This window comes from Lutjanus erythropterus, chromosome 3, assembly GCF_056507025.1.
Source record: "Lutjanus erythropterus isolate fLutEry1 chromosome 3, fLutEry1.hap2, whole genome shotgun sequence".
In the NCBI taxonomy this organism is placed as follows: domain Eukaryota; kingdom Metazoa; phylum Chordata; class Actinopteri; order Lutjaniformes; family Lutjanidae; genus Lutjanus; species Lutjanus erythropterus.
The window spans coordinates 11,969,660-11,991,834 of NC_139319.1; the positions used below are offsets into that span (position 1 = coordinate 11,969,660).

Genomic DNA, 22,175 nt, shown 5'->3' on the forward strand with positions numbered 1-22,175 from the left:
AGTTTCTCATTAGCATTAGAACCAGACGTACACTGGCTGATATTAGCTTATTGCAGATATACTGTATTAGTGTATATGCCAGATGATAAGTAACAAGGAACTGCACTATAAAAAATGCAGGGAAAAAACAGTGTCACAATTACAGACAACTGAATGTGAGTTTTACACCCATAAAATGTCCTGTTTACTATGTATCTTGGTCACAAGGAAAAAACAAATCTTTGGGAGTATTTCTCTCAAAACACATAGCGTAAATTGAACATAAATTCATCCTCCTATGTTAATAATCATTAATATATCCTTATTTACCCACATAAACAACTACTTTGTTGCTACCATGTGAGGGTTTCCAAGACCAGTTAATGCTGGTGAGGAGGAAGTGCCACTATTACTTGTGGGACTAAATCAAGCCATGCATTGTGGGATACTTTCAGTCCCTCAAGACCTAATCCTCACCCTCATACAGTATGCCCTCATAAATCTATCTCTGAGAAACACACATACGCGCACACATGCAGCGGGGTAAATCATGGGTCTGGCGTCGCTGGCCGTCGGCGTCCAAATGATGGTCAGATTATAAACAGGATCATGTTTCTTGGGGACAGATCAGCGGCGACACAGCAGCTGTGGCCGTGGTGTAATGTTATGGCTGGGCACTGGAAGAAAACCCGCCAGGCTCTACACCTCCGAACAACTCTGACTATCTGTCCAGATAGAGTTTTTTAAGCTTTTAAATACAAACGGTGATAGATAATTAGCAGCTCATGCATTTCAGCATGCATGTCACGGCATATATCCTGGAGGGCCGCCAGATGCTCCCATAAATATTCAGGCAGTGCTTCTCCAAAGTGTAAGGCTTAATAGAAGGGAATAAATATTGACAGATCAAACATTAACTTATCATTTCTAATAATGAATTAATTTAAATGTCAATTCCCCGAACTTTTCTCTACATAAAATTCTACTTAACTGAACGAACACTAAATGTGCTAAATGAGTTGTTTTTAATCACTGTCCTAGTTTTGTTGGCTGAAGCATTTGGCGTGTTAAGTTTGTTTCGAGTGATTTTATTTTCTTACTTTGCAGTGGTTTATCCACCGACTGTAATTTAGACATTGGTGGGCCACTCTGGAGACTGGTGTGTATATAATTACTGAGTGTAATAGCTGTGGGACTGCAAATACACAAGTCAGAGCTATAAGCCACAGAGAGTGATGGTGTCCAACACCACAAGCCCATCAAGTCTCATTAGTCTGTTGAGTGACCCACTGGGAGCCATTTGGTTCATATCAGTGGACTAATAGGGTTTGAGCTTTGAGTCCCTTTGAAACATAAGACACTTTAGTAACTATATTAAGAAGCTCATCCTCCTCCTTTATCAGAAGAACATTAATTTGTGTTTATTATCAGAAGCCTTTTCTATCATGGCATGTCAATTTTCCTCCCCATCACAACATGCAAATTTTCCACACGTAAGAGTTTTAACACTGTTGACTTTGATAAAGCTCTCGACAAAAATTCAGTTCTTAAGACGAAAGATAAGTCGCAGTAAGTATACATGTACGGGAATTTCCTTGAGTAATCACTGTGATCTCATCAAATTAGTGTGTAGACAGCATTTAGAAGACAAAGCAGAACTTTATCAGTGCAACTAGAGAATGGGGTTACAACATATCACTAACAGTTTCTTTGTCTTTATGAACAAATGAAGGGTCATTTAGCTGTGTCCTTATTCTACAAGCGATGTCCTGAGAAAACAAAAACATGGAGAAAAATGCAACCCAGACAGTATAATGGAAGCACAAAAGGAAGGAAAGAAAAACACAAACAAAGAGCACTGGCCGGGATGCCATTAGTCACTGGCAGTCTGCCTTGGCATAGACAAAACAAGTGTCTATAAACAAATTTGTCACCATCCTTCCATGAGAAAAATGATAACAATGAAAACATGAAAGAAATAACAATGATTCAACTGTCTGAACTTTTTTCAATCTTGTGCTTACTGTACACAGCTATGGATTATAGCTCATGTTGTTTTCAACCAGCTGGCAGTCTTACGCAGCAGAATATCCCTGGCGGAGAACACTCCCATAGCAGAAACATTCAGCAGAGGATGGCAGTAACCACTGGAAATGCTTTATGCTACTGTTTATTTACCACCCTATCCTTTACTTTGTTTGTCTTTTGTACTGAAGTGTTTCCCTTGACGGTAGTTTATTTTTGTAGGAGGGACTGTTTCACTGCCCACAAGTGCACGGCCCTGATATTGCTTGCAATTGCGGAGGAGACAACAACATCTTCCAGTTCTCATTCATAAATTAATTCCCTCTTCACTGGCTCACATAGCATAAAGCGCTCCAACTATTAGTCAGTTAATTGATTGGAAGAAAACTAGTTGCCAAATGTTTTGGTAGTCAATGAATTCAGTATTTTTTCAAGTGAAAATGTCAAACATTTGCTGTTTTTCTTTTTGAGAGTCTTTGGGTGTTGGACTGTCCGTTGGACAAAATAAGCAATCTGAAGACGTCACATTTTACAGACTGAACAGTTACTGGATTAATCGTGAAAATAACTGGCAGATTAATGGATAATGAACATAATTGTTTCACACAGCCCTACTAGCATATCTTCCCTCCGTTCAGAGCTTGTTTTCTTTACAAGACAAGGAAGAAATTCAAGGATTTACAATTTCATTTACTTATGACATCATGCCCTTATATCAGCAATTGGAAGACAATGAAAAATATAGATACATAAATAAATGAAATATTTCATAATGGGGATAAATCAACTTATGATTGCATACAGAAAAATATGTCAGTGATTATGTAGATTATGAAATAGGAAAGAAATTTAAAATGATCTGATTCTAGCTTCTTAAAAGGTGGATATTTTCTGGTTTCTTTACTTCTCTATGACAGTAAATGTAACATCTTTGGGATGTTGACAAAAGAAGATATTTGAGGACATAATCATAGGCTTTGGGAAACACTGATCAACATTTTTCACCATTTTCAGACATTTTACAGAACAAACAATTACTCAATTAATCAAAACTTAACTAATTAGGATAAATTACAACATTCAATATACACATTTTACACATTTAAATAATAAATAATATTTATATAACTGCAGCTATTTTTATTGGAATATGCTATATTTCAATTTAACTGATTTAATTTCAGAATGACATTTTAACAAAGCATTTAAAGGGCCTTTTGTTTGTGTGCGCATGTGCGAAGATAGCAGGAGAGAGTGAACAGTCATTGGAGATAAGCCGACTATGGCCTCAAGGGTCCTGACCCTGGAGTGGTCGCTCAGACTCAGACATACTCACAGGATGTCAACAGATTAAGCTCCTTAGCAAATCTATTTAAAGATCCAACTAAAAAGTCATCAGATAGACATTTTCTGGTCAGCTGGTCTATATACACAAAAGCTTGTCATCTGTTGAAAGATTAAAAAAATACATTTTGACAGAAACATTAATGGACATTGGGTGCAATATTCTGAGTAAACTGATAAGACAGACTGTATTATCTGAAGTGATGTTTTTCAGTGAACATTAGTTACAAGCTTGGACTCAAGATTTTGATGAGGATGAAACTAAAACGTTAATCTTACTGTACGAATCAAATAGAACAAATCCCTTTTCAACAAGGCAACAGAATTTCCCTGGAGATCCAACATAAATCCTGATCGAGACATGGCGAGCCTGAAACCCAAATGACAGCGAGAGACACCCCTCCAAAAAAGGCAGAATTTAGAATTGCTTCATTCCTTAATTGCTGAATTGAAGCCAAGTTATTTTAGTGGTGCATTTTTGTGGTACAAATGTGGGAGTGCAGGGTTGTGGCAAGAAAAAACAGAAAGGCTTGGGAATCAAAATAAGAGTCTAGCTATAGGGAAATACCCATTCTGCTTTATGTGGTTGAGTTAAAGTATTCATGATAGACGTCAGACAAAGAAGTAAACATTTCAACAGTATATAATTCAGTGCTACCATACACATCTGTCTGTGATATCTCACATTTCAACTGTGAATTTAAGGAGTAACTTCAGTATTTGTCATTTTGGACCCAATTTTGTTGTTTTTGTGTCTAAGTGACTACTGAGGACTAGGGTTGGATATGTTTTTAACGATTCTCGATTCTTTCTTTTCAGATTCCTCCCGCATTCTTTACTCTTACAGAATAAATAATTACTTTGGATAAATGTTATCACCAGAAACACTGAGCTAAGCTAACGTTGGCTAGATAACTGTAACCAAGGTGGTCTCTTTTGTAGTTTCTTGAATCTTTTATGGTTTACTCTGGGACTGTTCTACTGTAACAACAGAGAGTATTACATACTTGCTAAGTGTTTTGAAGCACAGCATTTGCTAAATTTAAGTTACTGTTAGCTGACTCACACAATTTGTGCTCTTCATGTGCTAGTCAAGCAGCTTACCAACAGCTTAGCAGGTTAACTAAGAATAATTCAACAAATGCATTAGGAAATGGGATGACATCATACACTCAACGTGTACGTCTATATGCAGAGACAGATAGGCAGGTCAATATACAGTAGGTGTTTGCAGTACACGGTTTAATTTGAAACTAGCATGAGTGAAATTTGTGTCGGAATTAATGTGCAAAAGTAAAGTGTATTTCATAGGAATTGTAAGTTTAGAACAGGTTGTTATTTGGAATTTGAGACAACAGTTTTTGAAATTGATCCAATTTTGAGCAAGACTGCCGTTGCCATCAGCAATGTAATCCCTACGGACATCCGTGAGCCGACAAGGGATGTGAAAGTGCTTGTTTTTGCCACTCACTGGTTCAGATTGTTATTCAGTGTCTGACAACATTGAAGAAAGGATCCTTACAGGAGGAGCTTTTTATTACAGAGTAAGTGTTTAACCAGTGACAGCCATTTTGACACCAGACTCCATTTACAGAAACAGTAATTTTATCATCGGAAAAACACACTTAGGCCTAACTTGAACTCGACAGAAACAAAATAAAACTCACCAAAACTGTTTTGGTTTGTCTTTCCTCTGTTCCAACAATCACCACCTGTGGTTTGGTTGAAATAAACCCTTAATTCACCAAGTCACACATGAAAATTTAAATATTCTGCCTCTGCTCACCGTTTTTGCCCACTGCTTCTCTGATGTCCAACCTGCCTCTCCCTCTTCTCCTGATATTTTCACATCTAACTCTGCAACAGAGCGTTACATCAGCTGCTTCACAGACAACTCGTTGCTTGTTGTCTCCCATTCCCAAAGCTCCTTTTAGGACAAGTTAATAAATCAGTAAGCCAACCTACTGGAGCGTAGCTATACAGTACAGTGGGGCTATTCATCTTAATGATATTAATAAATAATGAAGCCATTCTGAATTTTTTCATGGCTGTAGTCATTTCAGTAGAGCAAAGATTGGTACTACTCACTAGCTAGGCAATGTTGAACCATATAAGCATCAGAATTTGTATTTTCATACAAGCAATAGAATAAATTTAAAGTTGTTTGCTGTGTTATATTTTAAACTCTACTCTGCAAAAAAATTCATAATTTCCACCATTATTTAAAACTCTGAAATCAAAATTAATTTGAGAATGTCACACTAAGTTCTAATCCATATCAAGGTATGTTTAAGAACTTAACAACTTTAAATCCTTGCTGAAGGTACTTCTTAGCTGCAGTGTTGAAATCCTTTAATGCACACATCAGAATGATTATCCTGCTTATACCCTGGTCACTTGCCAAAAATGTTAATCGAGAGCATTCACACATTTTTTTGAGGTTTTGGACAGATCTTTGAGCACAGTTAAGTCTCTGACTCTCCAGTCAGAAATACAGTCCGTATTTCACCAAACCATGGTTTTAATTCAAAATAAATAGTATATATAGAGAGTCTTTAATGCTTCAGTAAAAACCCTGACAGCTTAGTACAAAAATAATAGTTTAAATCAAATAAGTCTTCATGCAAATCACTGTTTTAAACTTCTCTCTCACACAAATGAAGGAATAAACAACAAAATATTTTATCAACACCATGTCACTGTTCTACCACCACATTACAGCCACTAGTTGAACAACAGCCACTTCCAACAAAGTCTCTGTTATCAGCCTTGTTTGTTCAACCTTGCCACTCATTAGCAGACCCCCCTCTGGCAGTATGAATGGATAGGGAAGGTCAATACACTGACCCTGCGTGCCCACTCACTGCCCATACTACAAACAACAGAGGCCCATGTGTTCTGCAGATTGCATCACAACCCCACTAACGAGCAGAGCCATTGGCCTGAGAGCGCTAATGCAATTATGCAACACAAGCCCCGGCACTGTGAGTCGGGGCTATGGGAGAAGAAAATGAATTGGATGTGACAAGTCGTGGGTTTGTTATCTTACCATTACTATGCAGAACTGAAGATGCACACTGATACACGGAGAGGAGGGAAAAAAAAGATAACATAAAAGAGCACGGATGACCAGTGAAAAAAGAGGTAAATAAAAAACAGGCAAACAGAAAAATATACATTGCAGAAAGGAGGAGAGATTACATAAAGGAGTAAGTTTGAAGAAGCACACTCTCGTGAAAATGGAAAGAAGCCGACATTAGCATGTAGTATTATGTAAGCTGTCTGGCTAAAGCCGTCTGGGGACACGGCATCGTCAGTAAACAACACCTCTAAAGCTGCCACTGTCTCATCCCCTCATCTCTAAGATGTGTACACTACATGGAGAGCTCTGTAATAAAGGCCAGTGATTACAACACTGAAGAACCCCAGGCTACACACTGACACAAATGCAACAACCTAACATAATAAGCAGAGTTACAATGAAATGATAAGATGCACTAATGGAGGGACAATGTTACATGGTCCTGCTGAGGGCTAAAGTAATTTCAAAAGATGAAGCTTGAGCTTCTCCCGACTTGACATTTTGACTCAGTGTTATATGTGAGCCGAGTTATGGCTTCAGCTTTTTCAAATAGTTGAGTGACAAGAGAACAACTGTGAATCACAAACACTTTCAGGTTAAAACATGATGTTTAAACTCCTACTGCTACTGCTGTCAGAGGGCAGACTCACTAAACAAGACATGTTACACTCAGAAAATAGTGGGCACAGGCTCAAAGCACTAAATTAAGGAATTTCTTAAAATGCTACAGTGAGGATTATCTTTATTAGCAGTACAACTGACATGGTACTGCTACATGCAAGAGTGTTTAGAGGATCTAAGATGAGTAGACAGATCATAATACTGTGAAAGGCAGTACTGTGTAGTACTGTGCTGCTTTTCCACCAAACACGTTCGGCTTAGTACCCTTGAAATCCGTACCTCAGCCATGTTAAACCATAGATCTGTTTTTTTTTTTACAGTAGGGTTGTCAGAAGGTTCGATACTTCTATAGTTTTTCAATTACACGTGTTTAAAAACAGTACAATATTATCATTTGACAGTGTTTAAAGTATAGAAGATTAACAAAAAAGATCCAAGTTATTCAAGACTTCAGTTCAGTTCAGTCTTTATTGTGCTACCTGAAAAATGTCTGGCAGCACAGACAAAACAGGAAGTGATTTTTACTGTATCAGTACTGTGTGCAGGTTGTTAGTTAAAAAAAACCCCACATAAACAGTCATCCTATTTTGTGTGCCTGAGACTTTTTGCTAGTTCTTTTTGCTATGGTATTGAAAGACATATAATTTTTTATACTAATATTGCATTGAAATTTAAAATTCTTGTAGCGTGAAAACCAAGCAGACAAAACTCTTAGATGTAGGCGGGAGTGTTACCAGAGCTTTGTGGCTTGGTGTGGCTTTATTGGCACCATCCACAACTCTTTCCAGTGTAAATTATCATTCAAATGTGTAACAAGTAGAACAGAACCTAACTGGACTGTTTGGTAGAAATGCAGGTTTTTTTCTTTCACTAATTTAAATCCAATCTGGTCCAGTACACAAGACCTGACATGTTGAGTGAATGTGGAACAATCTGTTAATTAATTAAGAGGCCTGCCTAAGATGTGTTAAGAGGCTTGATGGAGAGGAGACATTCCAGGGGAATGTAGAAGTTAGCTTATTCAAACATTGGTATAGTAAACGTTCTTATCTAGAGAATGAGGGAGGGAGGAAGGTGAAGCAGTAGTGAAGAAATTAATCCTGAAAAAGGTCTCTTTGCACTTTCAGCTAAATTCTTTGCTAAGACTGTTTATTATTAATCGTTTGTGAGGAGAAGGTAGCCCTGTGTAAAACACAGCATGACAGAAAAGAAGACTTTTGTATCGTTGCACCACAACAGGAAAAAATGAGTGGCTGAAGAACAATATCTCTACCCTGTAGAAAGATTTGATACCTCAGAGAGAAAATTATCAGCAAAATACATTTTAAAATTTGTTTAGTAAAGATTTTGTATGCTATTCTTTTACAGCATTTTCAAAATCTAATGATGAAAACACACTAAATATTTTGAAAACAGTCTGTCGTTGGATGGAAGGGGTTCACTAAAGTAGAACGGCTATCAGCTAAGATTACATCCCCCATACATAGTCTGGATTCCCCAGGTACCAGTGTTAAGTGTCGAGCATGAAGATAAGAGGAACTTGATTAGTAGGGGTGCTATATTTACTGCCACAGACAGAGGAGCCTTTACCCTCTAAGGTGGTCCAGATAATCAAGAAAAACTATCTTAGGAATTTTTATGTACTTTGGGTGTAAGGCATGAGGAAATATTATCATTTTACATTTTTAATTCCTCAAATTCACAGAAAAATGGTAAACTCCACAACCACAACTGGGGACTCGACGGGATGAATCTCTCAGTCTCAAACACCAGACTATCCTGTACAGTCCTATTGATTTTGGCTTCAGTAATGTTTTTATTTCCATGATGGCCATTGAACAACACTGCACTCAGCTATTCCAACTAATGACAGTAACTATGAATCAACATATTCTTAGATATTTGTATAAATACCAAGGCATCTTTAAAAGGTATTATCACACATACACATGGGACTGTAATTCAAGAGCCTTGTGTTCGCTATTATTCTGTGAAGGCACCTTTTGGATGTCTTTGTTCTTTTGTACATCAGATTTGCTCTTAAACAAATACCTATTATCAAGAAGGAATGAGGAAGAGGAGGGCAAAACAGAGTGACAGTAACAAGGGAATTATAGCTTTAAAGCCACTGAACATGAAACAATAGTATTTCTGTACGGCCCTGATAAGCTCCCTGGTTTGCAGAACGCACATACCTAAAAACCCTCTGTACTTAGACATGTAAATACTTCAATCTATGTTCAGACCCGACTTATTATGGTCTCCAGCAGAGTAACTACTTCCTACACCCAAATCTGATACAGATCCAGCCAAGCAATCAAGCCTTGTCAGTCCCAAATACTGTGGCTTATGTCGACCCAAAGGGTTTTACAGGAGCACTGAAAAGCTCCGCAAACATATAAAGTTTTAGCAGGACTGGACTGAATCATTTATATGTATCAATACTGTCATATTTATTAGGAAAAACTGAGTGCCCTGTGACGTTTACAGGGAACAGACAAAGTACCTCACTCACTGGAAAGGGAACCAAGCGAACCCGTGCTACGAACCGAGGCTGGGAACCACCCCTTACTGTGTACCCAAGGGGTCAAGGTGACATTCCACAACACCTCTGAGACCGGCCTAATGGAGGGATTGGTGCATGGCTTTTGTTGAGTGGGAAAGAGGAGACCATGAAAAAGTGTGTAACAAGAGATGGAAGTATGTAAAAGGGACACAGGAAGGAAAATGAGATTCTGGGGCAAAATTATGGGAAGGTAAGAGGTGAATGGAATGTTTTTGGGGACTGAACTCAAACTTTTCTCCACATTTATTTCATGAAAATACAAAAATACAAGATAAAGTTGGACAGGCGAATTTCTGTTGGTTTTCCCTTTTCAGTTAAAAAAGACAAACATATTTTTTTCCCTAAAGCCTAAATGTATCTTCCAGGGTTGATGTATAACACTTTTCAATCCACAAAACTGCAATCCGAGTTATTTTCTCATGCTATTTCTGAGGTGGCCGCGGTTGTAGCCACTGTTTTATTTGACACCATTTCCCCTGTCCACTGTCACAAAAGACAAAAATTCTCCTCTCGGTCTATAATTGTGGGTTTTGGCAGGACAGATAAATACAATTCCCTTTTGGTGTTTGGGCTGTAAAATCTATTCACATCTCTTTTAATTTGCATTCCCTTTAAAACATCAATGTGCTCATACCAAGGAAGGCACATCACAAATGAGCAGACAGCTTGCTTTCTATGATCTGATTGTGAGTGAATTGACAGGTAACATTAAAGTAGGGTTGTCAAAAGTATTCATACTTAGGTATCATGTGTTTAAAATTACAGAATTTCCGTTAATCATACATTTGAAAGTTTCAAAAGTACCAAAGCTATATAAAAATGATTCTAAGTGCTCACTCAAGACCTCAGTTCAGTTCAGTCTTGATAGTCCTGCCTGATATTTGGCTTGTAGACACCAGTGACTTTTTCTGTATCAGTTTGTGCATTATAATAAAAAAAAAAAAAACAGAACAAATGATCTTATTTTGTGTGCTAAGAACTTTTTTCTGATTGCCATTGTATCGAAAGAGGTATAAAGTATCATTTTTAATACTAGTATTTTATCAAAGTTTAAAATTATGGTATTGTGACAACTAGGGCTGGGTATCGGTCCTCAGTACCTTTAGGGTATCGGTGAAAATAATAATTATACAAATGATACCTGTATTCAATCCCTTTAGTACCCATGTCTAGGAAAAAAAAAATTATGTGATATGGTTTTGCTCGCAGCCAATCACCATGAGCGTTTCTCATAAAGAATAATCGTCAAAAATGGTTTGGTATTGGTTCGGTTTTGTACTGGTATTTTTTTAAACAGTACCCAGCCCTAGCAACAGCTCTACATTTAAGACAATTTTAAAAACACAAACATGTGTGAATCATACATAAACTAGGGCTGCAACTAAGGTTTATTTTCATTATTGATCATTTTCTCAATAATTGATTCACTGTTTGGTCCATAAAACGTCAGAAAATTCTGAAAAATGATGATCAAATCCCAGGCTGGCATCCTTGAATTTCTTGTTTTGTCCATGACCCAAAATATTTAGTTTACTGTCATTGAGGAGTAATGAAACCAGAAAATATTCACATTTGAGAAGCTGGAATCAGAGATTTTTTCTTTAAAAATTACACAGAACAATTAATTAAAGCTGACAGCTAAACTATTAAACGACTAATCTTTAACCTGTATTTGTCAATTCATAATACCCTATTTCATCCACTTTTTAAAACTGGAATTTAATAAACAAAGCTCTGCTATGTTTTGGGATGAAAATGCGTATCAAATTCAACCCTGCAGTCTTTTGTGGCATTTAACCTTAAACCTGACCTCTCGACCAGCAGAGCGCAGGTGCAACAGTCCATCAAGCAGAGAAATATTAACTCTTACCGTCATAAAACCAAAAGACTGGAGACTTGCTAAAAGGAGTCAGGTATAGGTGAGTTTCCTTCCTCCTTCCTTCCTCCTTCTTCCTCTTCTTCTATTCTGATTAACTTCCTCTTCCTCTCTGCTCGGGATAAGTCTCTCCTCCGGGTCAAGCTTTATTCCCAGATCTTACCCCGGTTAATGCCTAGGGAAGCACAGACAACAGAACGAGGAGAAAGTTAGAGAGGCAAAGAGAGAGAGAGAGGGAGTGACAGAGAAAGAGAGTTCCCTGTTTGGGTGAAGCTGTGATCAGATACGGCTATTTTCAGACTCAGGCATGCTCGTCTATGAGACTGGAAAGTTACCCCCCAGTGTATATGGGTGGGGGCTAAGTGACAGGGCTGACTATCTCTATTTTACCACAAGCACACATGTTTGCATGCATGCATACCACAGAGCATGCACACACAGACATGCACGCAAAACTGACTACATCTATACACACACATTCACATACTGTACAAAAACACAACGCAGTAACATACATGTAATCCTACAAAATGCATCAGGTACTGTAGGTAGACCTCTGACACGTTATGTGGGGTTAAATGAACTACACTGTAACAAAGGAAAAGGTTGAGCAAAAAATTTCAAGGCAACTGGCATCAATAGATTTTTGACTTTTGACCCAAACTCAAAGTTTTGAAAAAGTTTTAACAACTAATAATTTTTTACTTACTTATTCTACTTACTCTCTCTTATTTGGATCATCTTGAATTTTTGAACTTTAGAAAAAGTTCAATAGGGCTGCAACTAACGATTATTTTTATTGTTGATTAATCTTTTGATTATTTTCTCAATCAATTGATTAGTTATTTGGTCTATTAAATACCCAAAAATGGTATAAAAATCAGTGTTTCCCAAAGTTCAAGATGATGTCTGGTAGATATTCAGTTTACTGTTATACAGGAGTAAAAAAAGCAAAAAAAGTAAATTATCTCAATGAAAGATTATAAGTTTGCAGAACTTTGTTTAGTTCATATCAAAATGGAAGTGTCTGAGTCTGATTCAAAGATCAAACGTCTAGTGATGGCAGCTACTTTGTGATTATGAGTTTTCACCAACATTTTTTTTTTTTACAGTGTAGGGAGGGATAAGGGTGTTAAAGGGCCTCAACACACCCATCTCTCCTCCCGGGCTTTAATGTCACACAGTAGCCATGTCGTCAGTGTGGGGCTATGTAAAGTGGACTTCTCCACACAGAAACTGACAGGAGTGTCAAACTGTTCTCACATGAGATTTTCTTTCACTCTGTGTTGCTGACACTTTGATTGCCTGAGAAAAGGGGTCGCTCAGAGATGTGCAAATATACACACAGATGCGCCATCTCTTTTCTCTCTTTTTTTAAAACTAAAAAATAAACCAGCCAGCATCATATCAGGCTGTAAACATATACAGACTAATTATGTGCACACTCACCTGTGTCATTAATAATCTCACTGCTGTGTAATCCATATGGGAATGTATATTTTTGGAAATGACCACACACATACACACACAGGCTGAATATACACAGCAGAGAGAGGTCAGCCACAAGCACCTCTAGACCCCAGACTCCCTGCTATTCCCAGAATGATGATGTAACTACTGCTATTAGCATCTCATATTTAGAGCCTGGATACCTAAAACCATCCAGGCAGGCAGCTACTGTGCAATATGCTTTTTTAGAACACTTCCACCTCATCCCTTCACACTCATACTCAACAATAAACAAAACCTGCACAAAAATCAACAAATAACAAATTAATGAGTAGCAAGGTTCAGGAGGAGTTCAGCAGTCACTCAGAAGGAGATTCATTAACTTACGGTAATGCGGCTCCATTAGTAGCAAGTGAATGCTGATAAGATTGCTGAGTGGTGACTTGTTTTCCCCTCCAAAAACAGATAGACAAAACAACTGTGATTCTAACTATGGTATCGCCTTAGTTCGGAGCCTTTCTTAAAGGGATAGTTCAGATTATTGTGAGGTTGCAGGAGGTACTTGCATGACTTTGTTGGTAACACTTCATTATCAAAAAGTGCATCACCAAGGCTCGACATCACACTTTTTCAGCGACTTGTTTCAGGCAAGTAGCAGGAATGTTTTTCCTTCCCAACAGCCAAACTTACTATCCCGTGATGGAAACCTTATTAAGGTTTAGAATGCAGAACTTTGACTAGAAGTAAAAGTTCTAGTGAGCATTTTCACAGTGGGTTGGGATTAGTACTCTTGCTTAAGTAATGGACCCAAACACATAAAAACCAGAGGTCTCACAGATCGGTTTTGGAGCTGTGCAGCCGGAAGTTATAACAGAAGAACTGTCCAGTTGCAGGTGGCTGGAGGAACACTGTAAGCCAAAACCAAGACAGATACAACAATGTCAAATAATCTGAACTATACATTTAAGATGGCACCCCACTTATTAAATACAATCTCTTGTATAGGTCTATATCTTAAATGGCCCCATTATCACTATATTAAAAACATTATGTTTAAATAGGTCAGCACCAAGTATTTCAAGCATATAAATCCACAAAGTTAAAACATGAAACTCCTTATCACGCTCAGCCAACACTGTCAACATGCTGCCAACCTTTAAATCAAACATGGATGGACTTAGTTGAGTTGTCCGGGATCAGCAGTATCTGTGTCTGCTGTCATCGTGCAAGTGATGAAGTGGTAATGCAAAAATCCCATCTACACGGGCACGGACGTCTCCAATGATAAGTAGCACTCCTGTAACTATGTCCGAGCCTCAGACCTCAGGGTTCACACAGCCCACTGCAGTGATCGGTGTGTCAGCAGACATAATCAAACAGCAGCTGGCCCCCGGAAATTTCTGGTCACGTGCCAAGGATCAAGAAGGTATGGTGAAAAGCTGGCAACTGACAGGTGCTAATGATGTAACTTTAGTGCTGGAATCAGGAGAGTATCAGGAGACCAATAAAGTACTGAAGGGCCAAAGCACCTGAGTTTAGTGCTCTGTTGGAACCATTATCTGTTTACTTCAGACATTATCCTTTAACCTACATGAGGCTTTACAAAAGATGACCAACAACATCTGAACAAATCTCAGCAATAGTTTCTGACATTTGATGGATACAAGTTTACAGTTCCTGATCACATCCTTCATGCATTAAAACTAAAATGCGACTTTGATAGGCATCTCCTGTCAAGTTTTGCATGTTTATAAAAACAATTAAAACCCAACATGACACAGCTCGCAGCTTAGGAATGATCTCATTAAAGTACCAGGGCAAACTATTTTTATAGTGACTGGACTAACACACACTCACACTCAAACACACAGACACTTTGACCTATGAGCCACTCCGGACTACAGTGGCCGCGTCGACATGGTCTCACCCGTACAGTTTCAACACCTAATTCATTATCAGCTTCTGCAAGGCCCTGCCATTCCCCGTTAAGTAAGTGGCAGGTTATAAAAAGCAGAAGAGCCGTGCATGTACACATTAGTGAGTGTCACTTACTGGAAAACACTTAAACCTGGGAGCAGATCAAAAAAGGAAAAATATATCCACAAATATATATTGTTCAACATTGGCGGTGCCCACATTTGGAGTAACATACGGTGCAGAGGAATATGAGTTAGAAACTCACTGTGTCATGTGTTGGTACAGACTGTTGCAGTACAGTACAGTACAAGCCTCCAGCCTTCTTTCAGACCTTTGCCTAGTTTGATCTCTGGTGGACTGGATACTTTATCCTAGCTTAACAAGACAGACAACTTAATTCCCCCGTGTTGTGTCACTAATCAGTTTAAAGCATGTCTCCATCCTCGACTACTTAAAGTATTCTTTAAAATTCATCCGTTTTTTATTGCTGTAATAAACTTGTGGCTGTTCTTACTAGTGAGAAGGATAAATTAAAATTCACTGGACTGAAATCGGCTACTATTTATACGACAGGATTAATTTTAAAATCACAAGATCCTGGCTTTATTGTTAAATTCTGCGGCACTGCATGGACATGTTAAAAATAGTATGCTCGTCATTGTACATTTCACAAATATTTTCAAGCATTTCAGTAACGCCTCAGAAGGTCTTTGTGTTTCTTTTTTAATTTGCATTTGTACAGATGGGGGCAGCCCATTTGGGGTACTTTGCTCTTGCTTAACTTTATAGTTGAGAGAAGCCCTTCTAATTTCACTGGCGGTAAATGCAAATTCAAAGGTCACTGCTGATTTTATAGCATAAAATAAGAACACCATGCTGCTTTTTAGCTGTAGCGGCCAGCGAACAATTATGCTATGCATTTGCCGACAGCATAGCAACAATGATTGGTGTTTTAAAATCTTTTAAAATTAGCAAAGAAAGAGGTTGCTGAGTGTCCTTTCAGCCTGCCTCCATCAAAGCAGAGGAATCTATACAACAACTTTATTGAATCTCCGGGTCACGTATTTCTGACATCTATCACTTTTTTATGTTGTTAAAGGCACTTTATTTCGCTGCTTTGGTTGTCTGTCCAATCTGATGTTACTGTAAACTAATTATGGGAGAAAAGTGGAAAACAGGTCGGTTTTAGCTGCACTTCCTGTGTTACTTTATGCTGTTTACTGTTGTACATTATGAGAACATAGGTCACCACAATTTATGTGAATTTTAAACACTGGAAAAACAGCTCAGAGTGGACAGACTGTCAAAGCAAATTCCATTCTAAAAGCAAGTGTCAGGGTCATATTTTTCAGAGTAGAAACTTTAGTTACACCATCACTAAAACCCTTTGACTCACTTGAACCCGTGACTGATTTGATCTACTGGCACAATCGCCACTTGTGATTTACTCAGTAACATAATTAACAAACCTGCAAATTACGACTGGCCTGAAACCAGATTTCTTCTTTTTATGTCCTTCATTCTTTGGGCAAATAAAAAAATCATAGACTCGGGGTTCTTACTGTTTGATGTGCATAATATACGGCAGCAGCTCTTAGGCATAATTTTGTTAGTTTTTTCAGTTTGGTGCTGGCACTTTCACAGTGCTTGTTTTCATCCAGAAGGAGTTGTAGTCTTTCTGGCGACTGGAAAGTGACCTGCGCCTGCTCCCAAATATCCTCTTTTTCTGTCTCTATTGCTAAAACATTTATGTCTAAACATCTGATCATTGTAAACGTTCATGCACAACCATGCTGCCATCCCCAATCCACACATTGAGGTGCCTCCCCTCGTGTTCACTGTTAATTAGTGCAGTTGAGATAGAAGCATCATTCTATGCCTGCTTAAATAAATACTGGACAATAGGCCAACGCTTTGTTTTCCACAATGTAATGTAAGTAGCTACTTTTATGGTAGGAATACTTAATAACTGCCTTATTTAATTTGCCTAAGAAATACATTCAACATTATTGTTGCATCCTTCTAGAGCTGCAGCTAACAATTACTTTTCATTATCAATCAATCTGTCATTAACTTTCTTGTTTAATTGATTTGTTGTTTGGTCAAATCCTGAGATAATGTTTTCAGAATGTTTTTGTTTTGTCCACAACCCAAAGATATGCAGTTTTTTGTCATAGAGGAGTAAAGAAACCCAAAAATATTTAAATTTGAGAAGCTGGAATCTGTGAATTTGGACATTTTTCTCAAAACAATTAATCACATATCAGTGACAACTAATCACCTACAATCCCAATCAATCTCCGCTGTTGACAAAACAAATTAGTGTATCCATATATTTAAGAAACTGGCTCAGCAGTTTAGGTAAAACAACCCCATCATCAAACAGCTCAGTCATTGAGAAAGCTCAGGGAGCAGGCATGCCCTGCAGGCGGCCTCTATTATCAGTGAGACTGAGAATTAAGCAAGCTTTTCACACATCACTTGAGCCATGACATCAGCTTCTGAAGGAGGGCATGGAGAGGGGGAAGATGACAGGAGAAAACACGCCAGAGGGACTATGAGAAAAAACAGCGGGCACATGAACAAGGAAATAAACAGACAAAGGAGAATTAATGGGAGTGTTTGTGTTTGTGTGTGTGTGTGTGTGTGTGTGTGTGTGTGAGATAAAGACAGAGTGACACAGAGACGGGGACACAAAGTGAACTATGAGAGTAACCCCCTGTTACATTCTGTACTTTCAGAAGAAAATGTATCACATTCTCCTATTCCCTCATGGCCTGCCTTGATCCCCTTTCCTCCTCTCCCTTCCCTTTGCCTCTCACTCGTAGATGCATGTACACACACACACGCAGTGTCTCTCGGTAACTCTAAACTGGCAGGTGCAACTGAGTTAACGCTAACAGAGACATACTTTGTGGCTCATCAATCAAGTCAAAATGCAATGATCGCCCATTAAGTGTGTATATTTAAGGCTCTGTGAGAGGCTGTTTATTGGTGAGGCAGCCCCTCATGAGACAGATAGCAGCCAACTGTTGCTCGTCATACTGCATCCCGCTGTGCCGCTTCCTCTCCCCCAGACACAAGTATGCGGTCAGAGAAATACATAAAATACTACATCAAAGATACCAGCTAGTAAAGCGTACACACTAGCGCGCGCGCGCGCGCGCACACACACACACACACACACACACACACACACACACACACACACACACACACACACACACACACACACACACACACACACACACACACACAGAGGCCAGGTAGGCCACACTGGGAGTGGTATGAGGTTCCCGGAGTGATAGTGTTACACTTTGTGCATCCTGGACACCTCCCCACTCTCTGTGTTCACCCAGCATTCAAATGGCTCTTACAGATACCATCCGCCGCTGCCGGCCTTTTTTTTTTTTTTCTTCATTACATCATCCCTTTTTACCAGTTAGCAGACAGCAAAGAAACACAGCGGCTGACTATTCCTCACTGCTTTCTGTCAGATCTAAGATATGACAAAGGAAACTCTAAAACAAATTAGTCTTAAAGGGACAGATCACCTCAAAATCAAAAATACATATTTTTCCTCTTACCTGCAGTTTGCAGTGTTTTGGAGATATTGGCTATAGAGATGTTTATATTCTCTCTAATATAATCAAACCAAATGGCACTCAGGTTGTGGTGCTCAAAGTGCCAAAAAAATAAAAAGTTAACAGCAAGGTCTCTTTACAGAAATCATGACACGGTTATTCAGGGTAATCAACAGACCTTGTTGTGAGCAATTTAGTGTAGGAACTATTTTCTGTCTGCCAAACAACACCCTGTGTGTCTCTGCACAAAAGGAAGCGTGCATAGACTTATGGATGCATACTTGCTAACCCTCACCATTTTCCCAGGAGACTCATGTTTTTCATTGCCCTCTCCCGTTTTCATCCCAGGTTCACAAGTCTCCCACATTTCTCTGTATTTATTGCAAATTTTCACACCTGTTCTTCATTTTCATTTTCATAACCTTTGACTCAGCCATCTTTCTAATGTAGCCTAATGGATCTGGTGCCAAAAAAAATAAAAAAAATAAAATAAAACGTCAACAGCAATGTCTCTTTCCACAAAACATGACTGTGTTATGATTTTCTTTCTACCAAACAACACCCACCAACCGTGCCATCATGCAGAAGAAGGAAGCATGCATCTACTCAGCTGTGCTGTGACCTCTCATCCGTGTATACTAACCTTGAGACCTCAAAATTAGGGAGGACTTTCAAACCACAGTGGGAGGTCTGGTCATCTGCATTCAGATACCTGCAGATGACCTATAACTGCCACTTAGTAGCTGGAAATACACAATGGGATCACAGCATTTAGTCTTACCTAGGCCAATTTCAAAATTGATTACAATAGTACAGGAAATGTATATTTTACTCTAAGGATATCTTAGGTAGGCAGCTTATGAAAAAAAAATGCTCCTTTCCTTCAACTTTTATGCAAGAAAGGGGGATTATTCTTTCAAGGACGTCCGCAATATGCTTGAGTATTTTTCTCTTAGTGCTCTTCATTTCCCTCTTTGTCTCCCAGAGGACGAGGCGTGAGCACAGATTTATTAAGGAGAATTCAATACAGCGGATGCAACTCTGTTCTTTGTCATGATCGGCTGTATTGTATTTTTGTGAGGTTTTTTTTGGCTTTTATTCCTTTAATTGATAGGACAGGTGAAGTGAGGACAATATAGGGAGAGAGGGAGAGAGACAGAGAGTGGAAGGGTGACAGGCAGCAAAGGGCCACAGGCAGGAGTCAAACCCACAGCTGCTGCAGAGGACTCACAGCCTGGGTATATGGGGCACAGGCTCTACCAACTGAGCTACTTGGGCGCCCACTGACTTTTAAAGCCATACAGCTTATATATGCTGTAGAGTGCCAGAAACAGGGTTTGATAATAAAAAGGAATGAAACTGTTAAAATTTCTCACAAAGAAACTGGAAGAAATATCAGAGAACTGTGATCCTGGGTGAAAACTGAGGGTGCAATGAAAAAAATTAAGTCTCCTGGGAAAACTGGGAGGGTTAGCATGTATGCATCCATGAGTAGATGAACGCTGTGTGGTAGAAAGAAAGTAGTTTCTGCATGAAACTGCTCACAGCAAGGTATGTGGATTATCTTGAGTAACCAGATAGGAATTTCTGGAAGAAGACATTGTTTCTGAGTTTTTCAAATGTATTTTTGGTGCTTTAAGCACCACAAGCTGAGTGCCAACTACTTCCATTATATTTGAGAGAATATAACTGTTACCTCCAAAACTCAGCAACTCAACCCAAAACTATCTAGATGTATAAACAGCACTACAGATAAGAAGAAAAAAAAAAAATTTTTGACTTTGGGGTGAACTGTCCCTTTAAAGTATGACATAAAATGCACTACTGCAGAAGCACTCAGGAGTCAGAGTCTGCTGGTTTTCATCCAAGCCCTCTCAGACTGATGAGAGACTTTAATAGCAGGTGAATGCAACAAACACAATGGCAGTAGGAATGAGGAAAAACTGCCTCAATATTGACTTAACATTGCCTGTGAGAGGCATGGGCTTCCATTATACACCATCCTCAAAAGGTGAAGTAAATGTATTAAAGGGTTAGTGTTCATAAAACAAGTTCCTGAGGGCACAATGCAAAACTCAAGAGTCCTATTTTCTCTAATTGCTAAAGAATTAACCTGCATAGTAGACCAAACTAACCATACTGCATATTTGTTTTTATCACATAAAATGCTGTACTGCACTACAGAAGTGCATGCTAACAATAGAGATTATCCTAAGCATTTGGGATGTAGGTTAAACATGGATATCTCAATTCATGCTTATTGCAATCAAGCACCATGCTTGTTATTGTACATCTTCCAGTTTGCTACAAATGTTAAGGAATATTTCTCGCTTTCCGCAGCTTAAAAGCTCGTGGTTTCAGTATTTATCATCCTCCCTGCCCCGACCGCATCTTCCTTTAATGCACTGGAAACAGCAATCCACCGGAATGCACTTTAGTGGCGACCTTACCGCATCCCAGATGAGCTGATTCATTCGCCCTGGTCGCGTCGATTACAAGTGGAGGGGGTCATTGTAGCTTGTAACGCACTTAAAAACACTTAAAAATAGCTTGTTTACCTCCTCAGACAGCGGTCAGACCCGCTGCAGCTGCTAATATCGGCGCGGAAGGAGATGTTAACCCCCGAACAACAACATGCTGATACTGTGTGCGCCTTACCTTTTAAACGGCTCCACTAATTCCGCAACACATCGTCAGGTATTCAGCCTCTTCCATGTGAAAAGTAGCACCAGCGCGGAGAGCTACAGCGGTTGGGAGGCTCTAGTGTGCGGCGTCCGTCCGTGTGATGAAACCGTACACCTGTTTTTCGACGCGCATGGATGTTGCTGGTGTCGGTCAGCCAACTAAAGGCAACTCCCTCTCTCGGGGGTCACTTGCCGGGGATCCGGTAGCAATGCGGTGGAGTGAAGCCCGTCCTGCCCGACTCAGACCTCCGCGGAAGAGGCGACGCGGCGGCACAATTAGTTACCGCATGCCTCTTTTTTTTTTTTTTTTTTTGTTGTCGTTGTTGTTGTTGACTACCAGCGCCAGTCGTCGCACCGCCGCCCCACACCACTCCTCCGCCGGCTCTTAAGCACTCGCCTCTGTCCAGAAATGGCCTGAACCTGCCTCCCGTTTCCGTTTTTTATTATTATTGAATGATGCCGTGGCTTCGTGCGCAAAATGGCCTCTGTTATTTTCATTCAGCAACAGTCGACCGCGAGCTTCCCATTGGGTCTGCGTGTAGCCATGGCAACGCCCGCGGTTCAATCAGTGCTCGCAGAGGACACACACACACACAGACACACACACTGGGCCTGCCTGTGTGCAGCTCAATGCTGCTGACAGGAAAGTGCCACTTTACCTGCATATCATACTGTGTTATCCGCATATAATTCTATTTTATGTAACAATAAATTAATTATGAAAAGAGACAAGTCACTTAGAACGCTGGGTTGACAGAAAGATCGCCTTCTTACATTACTTATTTGATTCTAATGGTCAACTTCTTACATCTGACAAGCCTTTAATTAAAGAGAAAAACATTCCCTGTCAAATTCCAACAATTTACCTTTGAAATCAAATCCATTCCCAAAGATATATTAGAAATAATGAAAACCTATAACAAAACGAGGTTCCCAAATCTGTGTATTTCTATCAGCTAAACAGTATCAATAGTATGAGACATCAACAAAATATACTTACAATAGGAAAATAACCCCAAATGGAAAATAAATGTATATTCTGCATCAC

The 22,175-nt window shown here is 39.2% G+C and overlaps 1 protein-coding gene across 11 annotated transcripts in view; it reads right to left on the reverse strand.

The window, feature by feature from the left end:
* The window catches only part of sorbs2a (sorbin and SH3 domain containing 2a), a 65,604-nt gene extending 43,964 nt beyond the window's left edge, over positions 1–21,640 (reverse strand). For 6 of the 11 annotated variants that reach the window (XM_084715035.1, XM_084715037.1, XM_084715036.1 and 3 more), the window contains exons 1-2: positions 21,102–21,638; positions 11,488–11,668 (exon numbers count right to left, since the gene is read on the reverse strand). The gene's annotated coding sequence lies outside the window, so the exon portion shown is untranslated. Of the gene's footprint in view, positions 1–11,487; positions 11,669–21,101 lie in introns of all 11 variants that reach the window. The other 5 variants (XM_084715041.1, XM_084715040.1, XM_084715042.1 and 2 more) reach the window with 4 other exon arrangements.
* Between the last annotated feature and the right edge of the window lie 535 nt (positions 21,641–22,175).